The sequence below is a fragment of the Pleurodeles waltl genome, chromosome 5 (genome assembly GCF_031143425.1).
Source record: "Pleurodeles waltl isolate 20211129_DDA chromosome 5, aPleWal1.hap1.20221129, whole genome shotgun sequence".
NCBI lineage: Eukaryota > Metazoa > Chordata > Amphibia > Caudata > Salamandridae > Pleurodeles > Pleurodeles waltl.
The window spans coordinates 377,939,416-377,958,112 of NC_090444.1; the positions used below are offsets into that span (position 1 = coordinate 377,939,416).

Genomic DNA, 18,697 nt, shown 5'->3' on the forward strand with positions numbered 1-18,697 from the left:
CTAAGTTTGTCCACTCTGGAGGCCAGATGTTGAACTATCAGGGATGTGCCCTGATGTTCCAGCCATGTCTGGAATGAAGAGCATCTTGACAAAACGTCCACAACCGCACCCCGCCCTGCTTGTTGTACCACATGGCGGTGGTGTTGTCCATGAACACCTGCACCATCTTTTTCTTGATAGAGGAGAGAAAGACTTTCAATGCCAGCTGGATCACACGGAGCTCTGGCATGTTGCTGTGGAGTCCCGTTTCCGCAGGAGACCGGTTGCCTCTGATCTCCACCTTTCCCACATGGCTGCCACATCCCAGGAGTTATGCATCTGTCACTAATGTCAGCTCTAGTTGGGTAACGTAGAGGGATCTGCCTCTGGTCCAATTGTGGTTTGTTAACCACCACTACAGATCTTTTGCAGTTTTCTCCTAGATCTAGACCTGATGGAAAGATTCCCCTGATGCTGCATCGACTGGAACTTCAGGTCTCACTGCAGAGCCTACATATGCCATCTGGCTTGTGTCACCAGCAGGATGAAGGAGGCCATAAGGCCCAGCAGCCGCAGAGTAATTCTCACCGAAATCCAGGATAGAGGCTGAAACATCGGTATCACAGTCTAAATATCCTGGACTCGCTGCTCAGGAGGATAAGCCCGAAACTGCACCGTCCAGAACATCTCCGAAGAGAGGAAGCACCTGAGAGGAAGTCAGGAGGGACTTCAGCATACTTATAGTGAACCCCAGGGAATGCAGGAGTTTCATTGCAATCTGGAGTGGGAGACTACAGCCTGGGACGAGCCCGCATTCAATAGAGAGTCATCGTGATAGGGGAAGACTGATATCCCTGATCTCTGCAGATAAGCTGCAACCACCGCCAACACGTTGGTGAACACCTGAGAGGTGCTGGCAAGGGGCACACGGTAAACTGAAAGTGCTCTTGACCTACTGTAAACAGCAAGAAATGTCTGTGGGCAGGCAGGAAGGGGATGTGAAAATATGAAAGTAAGCGTCCTGCAAGTCCAGCACTACTACCCACTCTCCTGGGTAGACGAGCCCTAAGTTAATGTGAGCATTTTGAACTTCACCTTCTTGAGGAAGAAACTGCAGTCTCGTAGGCCTAGAATAGACACTTGTCCTTTTTTTTTTTACCAGAATTAGCAGGAGAAGCAGCCAGTCTACTTCTGGCACCAGAACCCTCGAGAAGGGACAGACGATCCTCCGTTATCCGGTTGTAAAATAGTGGCACGGATGGATGGGAAAGCTCGAACATAAGGGAGTAGTCCCTTCAGAATAGCTGCATAAGCCACCTGTCTTACGTAATGGATTGCCAGTGAGGCAGGTGATGGCGAATCCTGCTGCCAACTGGGTGTCTATGGCAGTTGCAGAGGTGACTAGCAGTGTTTAGAGATTGGTTTGGTGGCAGGGAGATGGAGGGCGGGGGGTTGGAGGCACTGACTGACTAGACCAATGGCCACCTAACCCACTAGGTCAGTGGGTCCCATGCAATTGGCCATGCAGAAGCTGGGAAGCATGCACAGTGCCTGGACAGGAATTAGCGCAGCTGGAAGCCCTTTCTGTGGCCACAAAAGGTGCAAAAGGCAGATTGGGAGGGGCGAGGGGCGACCACGAGGCCCAAGGACCTGATCATAGTGCGAGGATCCTTGAAGAGCTCGAGGACCAAATCTGTCACTTCTCTGAAGAGACAGATGCCATAGAAGGGCACGTCCATAAAGGAAGCTTGGACATTCCCTGACAAGCCAGAGGTTCTCATCCAGGTGTGGTGACTCAGGGCCACTGTCGTTTAAATTGCTCTGCCTAGCAAGTCAGTCATGTCCCGTCCTCAACGGATTGTGAACTTCGCTGCATCTATCCCGTTGGCAACAGCCTGGGCCTCTTCCGTGACCTGTGGCAGCACTTGTGCAACTGTGCCCCACAGAGTGTGGTATTAACGGCCCAAAAGGCATGAGGTGTTCAGACTGCAATGTCAGGCTGGCAAAAGAAAACATCTTCCTCCCTTATAAGTCCAGACTCTTCGATTCCCTATGTGGGAGAGGGGTAGGAAACGCACCATGGAAAGTAGAGACTTGGACCACCAAGCTCTAAGGGGTGGGGTTTGTGTCAGGAAACTTGGGTCCCCAGGTGACAGCGATGGACAATCGTCCTATTCACAGGAGCCCCGGTGCTGGGTTTGGACCAGGTACCCAGAAGGACGTCCGTGAAGGCATCATAGAAACGGAGCAAGGGCTTGGAGGTGGAAGCTCCCGGATGCAGCACTTCTGTCTTGAGATTAGTCTTGACTGTCACTGAGGGTAACTGAAGGTCCAGGACCTAGCCACCCTTCTCACCACCAATGCATAATATGCTCCCTCCTCCGTAGCCACGGTAGTGGGAGAAAGCATACCAGTATCTGGATGTGTCCAAGCCACTGGCTTCTCCCAAGTCCTCATGCCAGTCCAACTCCTCTTCGTAGGGCTGGTATTTTAAAGGGTCCAGCCACCCTGCTCAGTCTTCCCTGAGGCCTAGCCCAGTAGAATAGAGCTCAGGATCCGATCTAGGAGGCAAAGCTCCTGCCGGCATCAGGGTTGACAGTGGGCAACACCCATCCGGTTTCGTATAGGAGTCAGGGAAAACAATGAGGATGGCACCACCAGTGGGCACTGGGAGTGTTGGGACCGGCGCTGGGGGCAAGGTCAAGGTGGTACGACTGGCGCCAGTCTGCATCCAGGACTGGAGCCCATCAGCACCGAGGTCAAACTCACCCACGCAGAACCCAATGTGGCCCCCTCCGATCCCATGGGACTGGAAGGCACACCGGCAGGGTCAGACTGTCCAAAAATGAGGTGCATGGTCTCATAAAATTCTTTCAATTGGGCAGGGGGCGCTCTGGCTTCTGGAAACTTGAGGAGGCGCTGAGTTGGTCCAGTCTCAGGTTCCAAAGAACGAGGCCTAGAATGATGACACTCCCTCACTGTGTCAGAAAATGGATGAGGAGAAGTCAAACACCACTTCTACTTATTGCTTTTTTTCTTGTGCCTCCCTCAAAACCTTCGGATGCATGGCCCAGCATTTAGAGCGCAACTTTGGTTCATGGTTGCGCTCCAGACAACACAAGCAGACGAGGTGCTTATCTGTCACCGACATTGCCCAATGACAGGATCCACAGGGCTTAAAACCCGTCTTATGTGACAACATCAAAACACACCAAGAGGGAGAAACCTAAAATAAATTAGATAAAAAGTTGGAAAAGGCCAGTCAAAAAAATGTATGAGGGGTAGCTCTTTTTTGGATCTGCGCTGGCTGTCGCGGATACAAAGGAACCGACGTTGGCGTGCCTGGGTAGCACCTATATAGGAACTACAATGTAATTTCCGGCGCAGATGACGTCAACAACGGATGTGGACCCAATAGATGCCACCCACCAGCACGCTGGGGTACTGCCCATGAAAAATGTTCCGGATCCATTCTGACACCTTGGGAGAATTGACAGGTAAGAAATATGCAGCTAGAAGTCTCTATGAGATACATTTTTGATAGATTTGGAGGTGAGGAGTCGATTTCTGGACCACTGGCTTTCTGTTCTTGTTCAACAACCACAGAGCAAAGACATCATCTGGTTGCTCTAAAGCACAATCAATACATTTTTGCTTATTACAAGCCCAGTTTGTAGGTGTAAAGTTTGCATACTTGTCCCTGCGGTGTGCAGTCTCACAACCAGAAGTCCAGCTTCCAATAGGGTTATGTGGGCTGATTGTCTACTTTTGAAATGGCAAAACTCCTTATGAAATGCAGAAGCGTGCTACCTGTACTAAGCTAATGAAAGTCACTCTGCAAAAACATTATTTGGGCTTTCTACCCATTCTAGAAGGGGAAAAAATGAATTCTAGACATGCCATGTCTACTTTGTGTGAAAGTGCCCATCATGGCAAAACCTGCAAACAGAGTTTAGGCACTTTATTTATGAGCAGGCACCTGCACTCCAAAGACAAACACACTTTTCAAGCTGAGAAGCAAAAAAACAGCTGCATGTGAAAGTGCTGCCTTCCCTCTCCAGGACATCAGTGGAAGACCACGCACTTCTGTATGCACAGCTGAAGAACACAACATGTAAAAAAAAGTATACCAAAAAATGATTGCTGGAATGCTTAAATTAATCTCAGCCACTGGTACTTAATCAGGCAGTACCCCAGTCCATTGTTATTTTATACACCACACCACCTCAGTTTGGACACAGCCATATGCATGTCAGTTTTAACCCTGCTCCAGCTGGAACAGTCCATTTTGGACTGCCAGGACATGTTCTCCCTGAGCCAGAACACAAGCAACCTAGGACCGTTTTCGCCTTAGTTAGGGCTCATCAGCCAGGTATAGCTTTGTTCCATAACAGTGTGCATGGTATGCATGTTTACTTCAGAGTGTTGTCCTAAGTGGGATGGGAATGCCCGGATGTGGGTCTCCTACACACTGTGTAAAGTGATACTGCATGTACCCAGGGCTTGTGCCACCCACTTAAGCAGCCTTTTTAAAAAATGTCTCAAGCCTGCAACTGCAGCCTGAGTGTGCCGTCTCAAACTGCCAGTTCAACCTGGCAAAATAAACCTTTTACCAGGCCCAAACCTTCCTTTTCCATACATATGTCACCCCTAGGGTAGGCCCTACACAGCCCAGAGGGCAGTGTGCAGTGTATTTAAAAAGTGGGACATGTACTTTTAAGTTTACAATAGGATAACATTGGGATACCATATTACATTTAGTAAGGGATAACTTTCAATTGGCAGCAGGTAGACAGTCAAGTTTAGTGTGTCCAGAATTGTAATCAAAAGCCCTTTAAATGGTAAAGTCGGTATTTTAGTCACAATTCTGTAACTAACGCTCTCAGAAAGTTGGCAATTGCTTGTCCCAAGCATTTGGTGTATTCTGTCTGTATCCTATGCCACATGACTAGGTGTAGTTGGCAGGTGGTCCTTGTGTATCACACCCAGACAGTGAGATAAAAAGAAGCTAGGTGGAGAAGTGTGGCACAATGGTTAGAGCAGCAGACCCTGATGCAGAGATCTGGCCCGGGACCAGGGTTCAAGTCCTACCTCGGCGGGTCTTGGGCTCAATTCCCTTGGACCAGATAATTCTCACCTCGTGGCTAATCTAATTAATCTAATTAATGGGTCCCACTCTGTAACTCTGGGCAATAGCTTGCTTAATCTCCACAACGGCCCTCACAGCGCTTGGATGCCTGGCTTCACCCTGGGGCTGTCCAGGAGTGGGCGCCTCACAGGGAAAAGCCAGGAGGGGTTCCACAGTGGTATGCGTACAGCGCCTTGAGACCCTAACGGGTGAGTAGTGCGCTATACAAGTGCGAAGTTTACAGTTTTTAGGTGCAGGCAAGATAGGCCACTCTGATTTAAGAAGTGGGAGGAGCTGTTACCCACCAAAGTTGCACCTCACAAAGGCCCTTCTCCTTGGTACTCTCACAAAGGGTTTCACGCTAGTCTATTGTGACCTCAGACAAGCTGGAGCCACGGCAGGGGGGCAGGAAATTTCAACCACCTCTGCAAGGTAGAAACCTTTAGAAGTTTATCCTACTTCAAAGTGGGCACCAGGTATAAATATTGTACCTCAGACCGCCAACTCTTCAGTACACATTTGGAGCTGTGGAAGATTCAGAAGAGGGACTGCTGTGGTACCCTGCTGGGTTGTCTTGCAGCCCTCCTTCCTGAGTAAAGGACTGGATTTGCATCCTGAACCAAGGACCACTAGAGTGACTCTAAGTGCAAGTTGCCCTGCATCCTGATCAGAAGCCTCAGAGACAAAACAGGCTTCCTCCATCTTCTACCGAGCACCTGGACTCTGTCAGTTGTGAGTCCTACCATACCAAGTGGTGCCACCACAGCCGTGGACGCTTGGAAGAGGGCCTGAAGGTACTCTATTAGCCCCAACTGTGGTGCCAGAAGAATTAATGCATAGAAGCCGTAGAACAAGGTATCACCAACCAGAAACTCTGCATCTGAGCTGCTGCAAGACGCATCCCCTCACCAAAAACTGCATCAGGACTTCTGAGTAGTTCCTATCCGGCACAAACTTTGCATTGTCACCCACAGCCTATCAGAAACTGCTGCTGAGCGACAAATCCACGACATGGGGTCACTTTCACTTTAGTACAGTTTGAAGCGTTGCATAAGTACTTTACAGATTGCCTTTAACTTAAGCCGAACTGCTTTTTGTGGCAAGCTACAGTAATTACAGGTTAATTAGGGGTTTGCTTATGACTTCACCCTGACAAATATTGTGGTTGCTGCTTGCGTAGGATTTCATCCCCCTCAACCAGTAACAATTTCTTGCAGTAATAATGGTAACCAACAAGACATAGTCCAACGCCTCAGCCAAAACACTTGACGTATGCATTTTAGAATAAAATAAAGAATTTTCATTGACTTCACTTCCTCATTCAGAGAGCTGTTACCGTTGGAAACTGATGAAATTGCTTTGAGATCTGTCAAAAGCAGTTTGTTGCTCTCATCTACTCTCAGTATGCACCTGCTACCTTCACGTGTTACAGGGCAAAATCAGCGAGATAATTATATATATATATATATATACACACACACACACATATACATGTATGTATATGTTCCAGTTTCATCTATAGTTTTCTTCCATCTATACAGCCGCACCATTTGTCCCAAAGCAGAAGCTCCACCAGACACAGGAAGCAGCAGGTTATGAATTAGAGAACATAATATTAATGCATATAGCTGGCACCTAGCCACACGAGAATGCCAACGCGTTTTGGCAAACACCGTAGTCTGAACAGTATATATATATATATATATACACACACATACACACACAAATATATGTATATATGTTTTCACAAAAAAATAAAAAAGGTTACAGGGACATTATAGTTAGGTAATAGAATTGAAAAATACATAGAAATTCACTCTTTAAAAACCAAACGTTACAAGGATGTTATAATTAGGCTCAAACGCACACAAGCATAGAAATTCTGCTTTTATAGTTAGAGTTATTTCAAGTAACTATAACTTGTGCACTACGATAACTATAACTCAGGCCTCCACCATGCAGTTTTCTTATCAATAATTTTCTTGTAAACGCTGCAGTCATAATTTCAATGATGCATTCGAAAATATCATGACTGATGTAATATAGGGGGTAGTGAGCAGTGCATCGGGAGGGCGTGAGTTGTAGTTACCTTAGGACACAAGTTACACTTACTTGAAATAACTCTAACTGCTGAAACTCTATGGTTTTGTATATTTGAAATGTCAGCCTAACTATAACGTCCATGTAACCTTTTTTCAGTGAATTTCTATGTTTTTTTTTTTAACGTTAAGTAATTTTAAGTACGCTATGTTAATCCAACCACCACTGCGCATGGCCTTAGGCTGTGAGAGGTGGGGGTTGGCTGCAGGGCATGGCTGCAGGGCCTACCCTGATAACCACCCATACCCCACTACATGTACGGCCTTCAGCCATGCGCAACAGGGGGTTGTCGCAGGGCATGACCTCTGCCCAGGCCCTGTGACAACCCCCTTATAACCAACCAACCCCACACCACTCATGATGTACTTCTTTGTTTGGTGGAGATGTGATACTATTCCTGTGCATCAAGAACGGGCCTCCGAAATTGCTGGGAAATGCATTGGTGGGGTCCAATTAGTAAGCTGTTCACCATGCTGGGAAAATTGTGGGAAGACGCTGCATACCGCTAAATTATATGAGGTGGGGCCAAACAGGCAGGCTTCTAAACCATTTTACATACTTGTAGTTTTTAAAAGGTAGAACACAATCTCTGGTCTGAGAAGCAGATGACAAGAAAGAACCCAATGGTCCCAGTCACTCGTAAGGTATTGCACTCGAAAAAAGCAAGGATGCAAACACTTCCATCAAGGATTACAGATAACTTTTCAAGGTAGCAATGCAGAGAAAACACTTGCTTTGTCATAGTCATGTGCAAGAAGTAAGGATGATTTGTTCTTTACAGAAGTGGAGCTTTGTTAGAAATTAGGTCTCTGGTTGACAGTCAGTTTGCACTCTGTCTAAGCAGGGACCCTCACTCTAGTCAGGGCATGGAAGATACTTAAGATAGCCCCTGCTCACCCCCTTGGTAGCTTGGCACAAGCAGTCAGGCTTATCTCAAAGGCAATGTGTAAAGTATTTGTACCAACATGCAGAGTAATACAGTGAAAACACTAAAGAAATGGACACCACACCAGTTTTAAAAAAAACAGGGAATATTTATCTAAATCAAACAAGACCAAAACAACGAAAATCCAACATACACAAGTCACGATATGTATTTTCAAAATAACAAGAGTTTTACTCAATAGAAAACAATGCGAACATTGTTTTTACACAAAGTACCTAATTTGCATCAAAAATAAAGCCGCAAGGGCGAGCGTGCGTTGGAAAAGTCAGCGGTGCATAAATTCCTTACTCGCAAGTGAAGCCTTGCGTTGTTTCTTCTCCGGTCGGGTAGGCGATGAGTGGTTTTTCCCTCCCGCAAGAGAGCAATGCGTCGATTTCCAGACGGGGCACCTCGGATCTGCGCAGGTTCATAATGACGTCACGCCCAGCAACGATGCTTGAGAAATCCTGGTCTCACAGTGATGAAAAAACGTGCCTCGTGGGGTCTGTGTCATTTTCAGCAGCTGCAAGCGGATGTTGAGTCGGTTTTCCAGCCACAATACAGGTGATGCGTTGAAATCAGCTGCGAGGTGGGTGGCGCATCGTTTTTCAGCTGCGTTGCAGGTAGTGCATTGAAATTTTCCCTGCATGGCTCGCTCTGCATGGATTTCGATCCTGCTCTACCAGCTTCACCTTCTAGGGCCCAGGGAATGGATAGGGCACCACTTGGCAGGGCAGGAGTCTCAGCAAAGAGTCCAGGTGCTGGCAGAGGAAATCTCTGATGGCCCTGAGACTTCAAAACAAGAAGCAAGCTCAGCCCAAGCCCTTGGAGATTATTCACAAGCAGGAATATACCATAAAGTCCAGGCTTTGTTCCCTTTCACAGGCAGAAACAGCAACTGCAGGATAGCACAGCAAAGCACAGACACAGACATGGGCAGCACTTCTCCTCAGTTCTTCTCCTCCTCTTGGTTCCAGAAGCATATCTAAAAATCTGACGTTTTGGGTCCACTACTTATACCCCTTTCTGGCTTTGATGTAGGCAAATGTCAAAGGAAAGTCTCTGTTGTTCACAAGATCCTGCATTGCCCAGGCCTGGCCCCAGACACACACCAGGGTGTTGGTAGACTGCATTGTGTGAGGGCAGGCACAGCCCGTTCAGATCCAAGTGACTACTCCTTCATCCACTCTAGCCCAGAAGGCCCATCAGGCTATGCAGCCTACACCCCAGCTCCCATTGCGTCACTGTCTACTGGAGATTCACAAACAGCCCAACTGTCAGTCTGACCCAGACATGGAATACACAAGCAGGCAGAGTCACAGAATGGTCTAAGCAAGAAAATGCCCACTTCCTAAAGAACGAGTTACTTACCTTCGGTAACGACTTTTCTGGTGGATACATTAGCTACCTGTGGATTCCTCACCTAATGAATACTCCCATGGCGCCAGCATTCGACGGAAATCTTCTTCCTAGCTTCTGCACGTCGACGAGGACGTCACATTAGCCCACGCGACGCCGTCTGACGTCATACAGGCAATAAGAGGTCCTCGCCGACGTGCCGACGTCAGTACCAACATTTTTACATGCATGAGAATAATAACCCAATGCAATGAAAGAGCAAGGCAACATCCCATAACATTGTAAATCACACAACATTGCAATAAAATGGCTATGGATTTAATATAACTTTTTTTTTTTTTCAAACAAACAAATATATACTAATTATGTATATACACAAAGATATATATATATATATATATATATATATATATATATATATATATATATATATATATATATATACACAAATATCCATATATACAAAATCTATTGCAGTCTTGAAGACCAATAGGAGCGCACTCAAGGATTACTTGATAAGACCAAAAAGGCAACGGGGAGGCGGGTGGGACCGTGAGGAATCCACAGGTAGCTAATGTATCCACCAGAAAAGTCGTTACCGAAGGTAAGTAACTCGTTCTTCTGATGGATACAACTACCTGTGGATTCCTCACCTAATGAATAGAGTCCCAAAGCAGTACCACGCCCGGTGGTGGGTGCCTAAATGGTCAAACCAAAAAATCTTGCAGCACTGACCGTGCAAAATGGCCGTCCCTTCTGACCTCAGAGTCCAAACAGTAATGCTTCGCAAAAGTGTGAAGGGACGACCAAGTTGCGGCCTTGCAGATGTCGACAACAGGAACACCTCTGGCCAAGGCCGAAGTGGCCGACTTAGCTCTGGTGGAATGAGCTCTAATGCCATCAGGAGGATCCTTCTTTGCTAAAGAGTAACAGATTTTAATGCAAAGAACAACCCACCTGGAGAGTGTTCTCTTGTGGACTGCCTTTCCTCTCGCCCACGTATCCAATGAACAGCTGATCCTCCAGCCTGAAGTCCTTCGTTCTATCAATGTAGAAGCTTAACGCCCTCTTTGGGTCCAAGCGATGTAGTCTCTCTTCCTCCTTTGAAGGATGAGGCGGAGGATAGAACGTGGACAAAGTAATTGTCTGGGCCAAATGGAAGGGTGAAACAACCTTCGGGAGGAAAGCAGCCTTGGTCCTCAACACCACCTTATCCCCATAAAAGTTTGTATAAGGGGATTTTACCGATAAGGCCTGCAACTCACTCACTCTCCTTGCAGATGTTATAGCCACCAAGAAGACTGTCTTAATAACTAAATACCTTAAGGGGCAAGAATGCATAGGTTCAAAAGGGGACCCCATAAGGAAAGTCAGGACCAAGGACAAATCCCATTGAGGCATAACAAATGGTTTTGGAGGATATTTATTTAGAAGACCTTTCAAGAATCTGAGAACAATAGGGGATTTAAATAACGATGGTTGGTCTGGAAGACAAATGAAGGCTGACAAGGCAGACAAATAACCTTTAATGGTAGCCACTGCACAACCTTTCTGCGCTAGAGACAGAGCAAAAGACAAAACATCTGACAGATGAGCATGTAAGGGATCAATCTGTCTCTCTCCACACCACATAACAAATTTAGACCACCTATTAGCGTAGATAGATTTAGTGGAGTGTCGCCTGGCCGCTAATATAACATCCACTACATCAGGCGGGAGAGAGAAGGAACTCAGGTTGCCCCGCTCAATCTCCAGGCATGTAGGTGCAGACTCTGGAGGTTGGGGTGTAAAACCTGCCCCTGCGACTGCAAGAGGAGGTCTGCCCTGAGAGGGAGACAGAGCGGAGGGCACAGTGAGAGTTGGAGAAGGTCGGAGTACCACACCCTCCTTGGCCAATCCGGAGCTATTAAGATGACTTGGGCCCGGTCTTGGCGAATCTTCCTCAACACCCGAGGAATCAAGGGTATGGGGGGAAACGCGTAAAGGAACTGGCCGCACCAGGTTATCTGAAACGCGTCCCCCAACGCTCCCTGCATCGGATACTGGAGGCTGCAGAATAACGGACAATGCGCATTCTCCAGAGTGGCAAACAAATCTATCCGAGGAAACCCCCACATCTGGAAGATTAAACGGACTTGATCTGGATGGAGACGCCACTCGTGGTCGGCCGAGAAATGGCGACTGAGACTGTCCACACGTACATTCAAGACCCCGGCCAGATGATTTGCTACCAAGCAAATCTGATGGTCCTTTGCCCAGGACCATAGTCGAAGAGCTTCTCTGCAAAGAAGGTACGACCCTACTCCACCCTGTTTGTTTATGTACCACATCGCTGTAGTATTGTCCGTCAGGACCTGTACCGACTGACCACGAAGGGAAGGGAGGAAGGCCTTGAGAGCCAGACGTACAGCCCGCAACTCCAACAGATTGATATGAAAAATCTGTTCCTCTGGAGATCAAAGCCCTTTGATCTCCAGATCCCCCAGAAGAGCTCCCCACCCTAGAGTGGAAGCATCCGTTATGACTGTGGTCACTGGTGGTGACTGCGCGAACGGCTTTCCTTGTGAAAGATTGTTGCCCGCAATCCACCACTTCAAGTCCACAGCAGCATCTCTGGAGATCTTGGCAGCACCTTCTAGATCTCCTTTGTGTTGAGACCACTGCCTTCGGAGGCACCACTGAAGAGCCCTCATATGCCAGCGAGCATGCGTGACCAACAGTATGCAGGAGGCAAACAGACCGAGCAGACGAAGGACCTTGAGGACTGGAACTACCGCTTCATTTCGAAACATTGGAACCAACTCCTGAATATCTTGAATCCGCTGAGGCGGAGGAAAGGCTCGATTCAATGTTGTATCCAGTACTGCCCCTATGAACAGGAGGCGCTGAGAGGGCTCCAGGTGAGATTTGGGCACGTTCACCGAAAAGCCCAGGTCGAACAACAACTGGGTTGTTGACTGCAGATGATGCGACACAAGCTCCGGAGACTTGGCTTTGATCAACCAGTCGTCCAAGTAAGGGAATACTGCTATCCCCTTCCTTCTGAGCTCTGCCGCAACCACTGACATCACCTTCGTGAAGACTCGAGGTGCTGAAGTAAGACCAAACGGGAGGACCGCAAACTGATAGTGCTGCGACCCTACCACAAACCGGAGATACTTCCTGTGCGACTTGAGTATCAGGATATGAAAATAAGCATCCTGCAAGTCGACAGACACCATCCAATCTTCTTTGTTCAACGCCAAAAGCACCTGAGCTAGGGTCAGCATCTTGAACTTTTCCTGTTTGAGGAACCAATTCAAGATCCTCAGATCCAGGATTGGTCTCAACCGATCATCCTTCTTGGGAATCAGGAAGTACCTTGAGTAACAACCTCGACCCCTTTCCTGCTCCGGGACCAACTCCACCGCGCCCTTTGAAAGGAGGACTTGAACCTCCTGTTCTAACAACAGGAGGTGTTCTTCTGAACAATAAGATGGGTGGGGCGGGATGGGGGGCGGAAACTCCCGAAAGGGAAGGGAGTAGCCTTTTCCCACAATACTGATAACCCAAGTGTCCGATGTAATAGTCTCCCACTTGTGGAGAAAATGCCGTAACCTCCCCCCTACAGGAGAGGAGTGAGTGGGAAATGGTGGAAGCCTAAGGCTGCTTTCCCTGCTGCACCCCTCCAGAGGACGAGGAAGAGGCAGAGTGCTGCTGAGAGGCTCTTCTGGTGTGGGCCCTACCCCTCCCTCTAAATGATCTATAGGGGAGGGAAGAGGTGGGTTGATGGAATCTCCCCCGAAAGGAAGAGGAGGAAGAGCCACGCCCAAATTCACGAAACCTCCTGAAAAATCTGGAGGAGGCAGAAGAAGAAGGGGCTTGCAGCCCTAATGATTTGGCTGTGGCCCTGCTTTCTTTAAATCTCTCCAAGGCCGAATCTGCTTTGGCTCCAAACAGTTTGTCCCCATCAAACGGGAGGTCCAACAGGGTCGACTGCACGTCCGCAGAAAACCCTGAGTTACGGAGCCAGGCCTGCCTCCTTGCCACCACAGCCGTGCCCATTGCCCTAGCCACCGAGTCGGTCGTGTCCAGCCCAGACTGGATAATCTGGGTTGCGGCAGCCTGGGCATCCGAGACAACATTCAAGAGTCCCTGGGGAAGCTCAGTAAATGAAGATGAAATATCGTCCATGAGAGCATGGATGTATCTCCCCAGAATGCAAGTCGCGTTGGTGGCCTTCAACGCCAAACTACAAGAGGAAAATATCTTCTTGGATTGTGCATCCAGCTTTTTAGAGTCTCTGTCTCCTGGTACCGTCGGGAAAGATCCAGGCGCTGACCTAGAGGAACAGGAGGCTTGCACCACCAAGCTCTCCGGCGTAGGGTGTCTAGACAGAAAGCCAGGGTCAGATGGTGCAGCTCGATATCTCCTGGCCACATCCCTATGAACAGCCGAGGAAGATACTGGCTTCTTCCACACCTCTAACACCAGATCAAGCAAAGCCTCATTAAATGGCAAGAGAGGCTCCGCTGCAGCAGAGGCCTGATGCAGTACCTCAGTCAGTAAATTCTGCTTCGCCTCTGCCACCGGCAAAGGCAGGTCCAGAAAGTTAGCCGCCTTCCTCACCACAGCGTGAAAGGTAGCAGCCTCCTCCGTATATTCCCCTGGAGATGAAAGGTCCCACTCAGGGGAAGTATCCAGCCCACTGGCTGTATCCAGACCATGCAGTCCATCACCAGAGTCCTCAACCTCTCCTTCCTCCAAGACTCGTTGGTATTCCTGCTCTTCCAAAAGACGGAGAGCACGCCTCCTCGAATGTAGTCTTTCCTCGATACGTGGAGTCGACATGGCCTCCGCCGAAGTCGAAGATCGGCGCCGATCTCCAGAACCATCCGACGCCGCGTCCGGCGCCACAGGCAGCTTCGGCACCGAGGAAGGAGCCGGACGAAGAAATCTTGGAGTTTCCGATCGACCTGCCGGAGTCACAGGACGAAATCCTGACGTCGACGGGATGGAAACCTCCGGGGCCAAAACCTCTGGAGCCACTGGAGCGGCCACCGGCGCTGACACCGGCGCGAGCCCACATTCCCTAAAGGGAGAAAGGGCATAAAGGGTGCCGGCCGTAGAGGCGCAGGATCACCCAATGAAAAGGCCAAGGGCCCCGAAGGACCAGCCGGAACACCTCCTGGAGCCATCTGTTGAAAGATGGTATACATCGCATTCAGAAATGCGGTATTATCGGCTACAGGGGGCGGGAAAAGCTGGATACTGGGGTGCCTGGATCGAAGACGACCCCGACGCCAGCCTCGACGTCCGCGACGCCGGAGACATCACAAGAGGCTGCATCACCTCAACCACAGACGCCTGTCCAGGCGAAGTCGGTGACGTCGGAGAGGGCAATGGCGTCGATGGATGTGGCGTGACCGTGGGACTGACCTCCCAAGTCTTCCGACGCGGAGCCGAAGGCGACCTCGAACGAGACTCCTTGCTGGAATGACGCAGTGAATCCCTACGGCGCCGGGAGTCTCGATGACGCCGATGAGACCTTGGCGAAGAAGACTTCTTATGATGTTTCTTCTCCTTTCTCTTCGACTTCGCCATGAATAGTTTAGCCTCACGTTCTTTCAGGGCCTCCGGATTCATGTGCTGACATGAATCACAAGTTGCGACGTCGTGGTCGGAGCTTAAACACCATAGACAGTCGGAGTGAGGATCAGTAACGGACATCTTGCCGCCACACTCTCGACAGGGCTTGAAACCCGACTTTCTCTGAGACATTATTACCGCAGAGAAAATCTACGCAGCAGAAAATATACTGTAACTATGAAAGTAACAGTAGCTCCCTCGAAGATAACCGTTTCGAATGCACTGAAAAAAGGGAACTCACGTCGGCACGTCGGCGAGGACCTCTTATTGCCTGTATGACGTCAGACGGCGTCGCGTGGGCTAATGTGACGTCCTCGTCGACGTGCAGAAGCTAGGAAGAAGATTTCCGTCGAATGCTGGCGCCATGGGAGTATTCATTAGGTGAGGAATCCACAGGTAGTTGTATCCATCAGAAAGTGGCATTTTCAAACAAACAATTTAAAAACAAACTTTACCAAAATATGTATTTTTAAATTGTGAGTTTAGATACCCCAAACTCCAAACCTCTATCTGCTCTCAAAAGGAAACTGCACTTAAAAGTTATCTAAAGGCAGCCCCCATGTTAACCTATGAGAACCATAGGCCTTGCAACACTGAAAAACGTATTTGGCAGTATTTCACTGTTAGGACATTTAAACCACATCAGTACATGTCCCACCTTTAACATACACTGCACCCTTCCCCTGGGGCTACCTAGAGCCTACCTTAGGAATGCCTTAGATATATAAAAAGGGAAGGTTTTGGCCTGGCAAGTGGGTACACTTGCCAGGTCCAACTGGCAGTTTAAAACTGCACACACAGACACTGCAGTGGCAGGTCTGAGCCACTTTTACAGGGCTACTCATGTGGGTGGCACAATCCGTGCTGCAGGCCCACTAGTAGCACTTGATTTACAGGCCCTTGGCATCTCTAGTGCACTTTACTAGGGACTTACTAGTAAATCAAATATGCCAGTCAAGGATAAACCAATCACCAATACAATTTACACTGGAGCACTTGCACTTTAGCACTGGTCAGAGTACCAAAAACAGCAAAAACATAGTCCAGCAGACAGTCAAAAAATGGGAAGCAGAGGCAAAGCAAGACAGGGGAGACTACACCAAGGATGCCAGGTCTAACCAGCTTCAACCTGGGCACCTGCTTTATTTATATCTGTAAGTGCTTACCGTTGTGGTTTAATTTCTGTCAAATGAGTATTGTGTCATAATGAATCCTGCCCTGCGTATTTATCCAAGAAGAGGCACATTATTTTTCAAAACAAAGACTGCAGAGGTGAACCTCAGGGCCACCACGGTCCTAGCTGGCTCCCCGCCTCCTGCAGGTGCCAGGATTGCTCCCGCATGCAGGAAGCTGCTGGAAAAGCAGCCCCCTCTGTGCAAGAGCAATACTTCCATCTGTTTCCCTGCCCGGCATGCCTGCGGGAAGGGAAACCGATGAAAACTCTGCTTCCAGCAAGCAGGAGCATTTTGACAGTTCCTGCTTGCTGGAAGCAGAGTATTTGTTTTTTGCTTGGCGGGAGCTGTCACTGTTCCCGCTAAGTAAAAGCAAACAGCTATCTCTTAAGGATGTACCTCAGGAGATAGCAGGAGCCGGCCCTGGAGGGGTGGCCGTCCCCAGGGACATTGATGGCTCCAGGAGGGTGGCCGGGCTGCACCCCTCCTTTCTTTTGCACAGGCCAGCCACAGGGAGGCGTTGTTCCCCGGGGCTGTATTTGTCTCACCTCCCCATTTTAAAATTGGTAATTGGAGGTGTCTGTCCCCAGGCCGGGGGTCCAATCGTACCCCCTCCATAACGTCCATTTTATCACCTGGGAGGTGGTGGTTCCTGGGGCTTCTGAAAGTCCCAGAGTGGGGTCTGTGTATCCCCAGGGAGGTGCTGTCCCCCCTTCCATTTTAATTAAATGTGCATGCCACTAGGCCCTGACCACCCTCAGGGCCATATCAAAAACAAGTGTGGAAAACTGCGCTTTTTTTTATTTAAATTTACAGCGATATTCACGGATCCTCCGTGAATTTAGCTGTAAATTAAAAAAAAAAAAAAAACTCATCAAGACTAGTATGTTAGGGTATTTATATCCTGCACCCTTTTCTTTATTTTTGCATTTTTAATGATTCGGCTGAAGCAGACTCCCAAAATGTACTTCTCACACTTCCTGGATGAAGTGTTGGCAGCCGATAAGATCTCAGCACGAGATCTCTGGGATCCGTGGAGCCTCTGCGTCTTTAGATATCTACATTTCTTTTATCTTTAATATCTCTAAAACTACTGAAAGGCTTTACACCAAATCACAAAAACAAGCTTTCTGGACCAAAAGCTAGCTTTCAGCCAAATTTCATGTAATTCCGTCCAGCAGTTCAGGCTGTAGTCATGTTCAAAATCCCTATGAGAATTAACAAGGGAAACACACATTTCTTTTTTTTTTTTTTTTCAACTCTCCCCCCTTTTCCTAAACCCCCGCTTGACAAATCACCCTGAAACTTACCACGCACACAGACACAGCAGGACGCTTTTTTTGGAAAGTTTCGTGAAGATTCATCAAATGGCACCAAAGTTATAGGCAAGCCAAAAAATGCTTTTCCTATGGAAACTAGGTCCTAACTAGAACAACCTACCAGCGACTGCCATATATTTATATACATATATATATTAGGTTAAGTCGCGTAAAAGCATTACAAAAATACCTGCGCTGTAATGTAACACATTGTAAACCTACAAAAAAAAACCTTGTTGTACTTACCAGCGTTGGCAATACTTACATGGTACTTTACAATGTGGTAATGACTACTTTGTAAAGTCTGCATACTATAAATTAATTTATAAATTAATTTGGATATTTAATTGCATGTGTTTGGAGTACTGTTCCCTCATACCTCCCAGTCGAATAACTATGAACTGCTTTGTCTCTGCTCAGGCCAAACTAGCCATGGCGAGCCACATGATGCATTTAGAAGACACTCCTGGGCTCTCCTACTCCGGTGAAGTGAACGTTCAGTCAGAGCTCACATTCAGACTGTGGCCTCCCCGTTGGTGGATTTCCTGCAGGCAGGCATGACATAAATGAAATGCCCCTCACCATGCATTCTATTTTGGCCAATTTCAAGACTCAATAATGTCAGTAACAAGAACAGTCAATATCAATTCCAAAATTGAATGTGGAGGAGACGGTTTATTGCTGGTTTCAGCCACTGAATTGGCAGATGGCACAAGGACATTATGATTAATGCGGCTTATGTTCTAATATCCCACATAAATATGAAGCAGTGTGTGCTAAACTGTGAATACACCTTTTTATTTAATATACAGTTCATGCCTGTTCATCCATTATCAATGCAGTAACATTAAGTCCTGGTCTAACTACGCCACTGCCAATGTAGCAGCACATCGAGCTCTTGGGAGCCTAACATTTACGAAGCAATAAAGAACGATTCTCCTCACTGCAAAGCATAGATTTGCAAAGTCCAAACCCACCACGTTTTTGTTTGAAATAATACATTCTTTGCTACATTCACTCAAATATAAATTACAATACAAATTTGAGAATAGGTCACTTTTAAACATTTGTAGACGGCCTGTAGTCA

At 47.9% G+C, this 18,697-nt stretch overlaps 1 protein-coding gene across 1 annotated transcript in view; it reads right to left on the reverse strand.

Moving 5' to 3' along the window:
* The window catches only part of SLX4IP (SLX4 interacting protein), a 655,245-nt gene that overhangs the window by 391,375 nt on the left and 245,173 nt on the right, over positions 1–18,697 (reverse strand). The window lies entirely within an intron of this gene.